The sequence below is a fragment of the Cervus canadensis genome, chromosome 22 (assembly GCF_019320065.1).
Source record: "Cervus canadensis isolate Bull #8, Minnesota chromosome 22, ASM1932006v1, whole genome shotgun sequence".
Taxonomy (NCBI): domain Eukaryota; kingdom Metazoa; phylum Chordata; class Mammalia; order Artiodactyla; family Cervidae; genus Cervus; species Cervus canadensis.
Window position 1 is genome coordinate 3,036,062 of NC_057407.1, and position 2,238 is coordinate 3,038,299.

Sequence of the window (2,238 nt, forward strand, 5' to 3'; positions counted from 1 at the left end):
ATATATAGTTTTTAAAAGCCAGCAAACGTTACCAAGGCAAAATTGCAGGATGCCATGAAAACTTGTAACAAGTGGTCTGTTGTAAACTACTGGAGTTAATGCCCACCCAGCCTCATGCCTTCATTTTCTCAATTTTCCTTTGGGGACCCACTTTTACCTTCCACCAGGCCCTAAGATTCAGGTGATGATGATGAGCTTAAGGTAGGCACAGGACCCTGGCTAATCAGAGCATTCCATTCCCTGACCACTCCAGTGATTGGTCAAAGATATATGTGTGACCTAAATCTGGCCAATGAGATTCAGTGCTGGAACTTTTGTGGGGATGAGTGGGAAAAGACAATTCTCTTGCTGCTGGGTGTTTCTAGGTTGGAGGATCAAAAATTTGGGTTTTTCATGAGCACCCAAGGGGAGAACCTGCCTAAATCTGGAATCCTCTAGAGGAAGGTAGAGAGTTTTTTTCTTCTTCTTCTTTTTTTTTTAATCTATTTATTTTATTTTTGGCTGTGCTGGGTCTTCATGGGGCTTTCTCTAGGTGTGGGGAGTGGGGACCACTCTCTAGTTGCGGTGTGCAGGCTTCTCACTGCGGAGGCTTCTCTTGCTGAAGAGCGTGGGCTCTAGGGCCCGAGGGCTTCAGTAGTTGTGGTGCTTCGCAGCTGCCCTTCCGGGTCAGGAAGATCCCCTGGAGAAGGAAATGGCAACCCACTCCAGTATTCTTGCCTGGAAAATTCCATGGATGCAGGAGCTGGTGGGCTACAGTCCATGGGGTCGCAAAGAGTCAGACACGACTGAGTTTCTTCAATCACTCACTCACAGCTGCCCTTCGGCATGTGGGATCTTGCTGGATCAGGAATCCAACCTGTGTCCCCTGCATTGGCAGGTGGATTCTTCACCATTGGACCACCAAGGAAGTCCCTGAGAGATTTTTTCAAGTAGCTTCCTGGTGGTGTCGTTTGAGACCCTAGATCCAACTGTACCTGAAACCATTACCCCCAGGCTTTTCTGTCATCTGAACTGATTGTCACTGTTTTGGACTTAAGTCAGTTTAAGTGTGTTTCTCCACCACTTGCCATTGAGAGTGTGCCTAATACAGTACTAACAGGTCTTACAGGAGTTAGTCCCTGAGGAGTGACATGCTGAGTGCTGAAGGATGGGTAAGAGTGAAGTACGCAGAGACCACACCTGAAGTCAGCAGCTTTGGCTTGCAAACCTGAGGATTCAGGAAAGAAGAGGGGCCTTCACTCTGTGTAGGCAGAAAAAGGACAAATAAGGGAAGACAATCATGGGGAAGCGGCAAGTCTCAGATCACATGTGTACTTAAATCATTCCTTGCTGTTCATTTCAGTGAGCACAGAAATGGATTTTGCTAAGACCTAGGCTTCCCCGGTGGCTCAGATGGTAAGGAATCTGCCTGCAGTGCAGGAGACCTGGGCTCGATCCCTGGGTTGGGAAGATCCCCTGGAGAGGGCATGGTAACCCACTCCAGTACTCTTGCCTGGAGAATCCCCATGGACAGAGGGGCTTGGCGGGCTGCAGTCCACGGGATGGCAGAGAGTTGGACACGACTGAGTGACTAGCATACATATTACAATGAGTTCCCCTTGCAGACGGAAAGATGCCCAACCCGACACGGCCATTCTCACAGGACAAGGCCTGAGCCTTCAAAGGCATTTCTACTTCTGGGTTTGGAGGCAGAAAAAAAAATTTTTTTTCAAGGGAAGTCACAATTTAAACAAAAAAATAAAAACAGACTGAAAATGAGGCTTATTTTTAAATGCAAATAACCGTTTCTTAAGTTTTATAACATTGTGTAATTTTGTGTTTTAGATTTTCTTTAATTTTGAATGTTCTTTTTTTCATTATGAAAGTAATATAACAATATTCTGGAATATACAGAAGAGGAAAAAAATGACCCTTTATAATTCCCTCATTTCAACCCAACCAAAGTTAATTTGGGGTATTTTTCTGCTTTTTTTTTTTTTTTTTAATTGGCTGCTCTGGGTCTTTGTGGCTATACACAGGCTTTCTCCAGTTACAGTGAGTGGGGCTACACTCTAGTTGCAGTGCATGGGCTTAGTCGCCCGGACCATGTGGGATCTTCCTGGACCAGGGATCGAACCTGTGATTCCTGCCTTGGCAGGTGGATTCTTAGCCACTGAACCACCCAGGAAGTCCTTTCTTCTGTCTCTTTGTTTGGTTAGTTACATGTAGCTCAGAGCCCAACACTTTTCACCCAGGGAC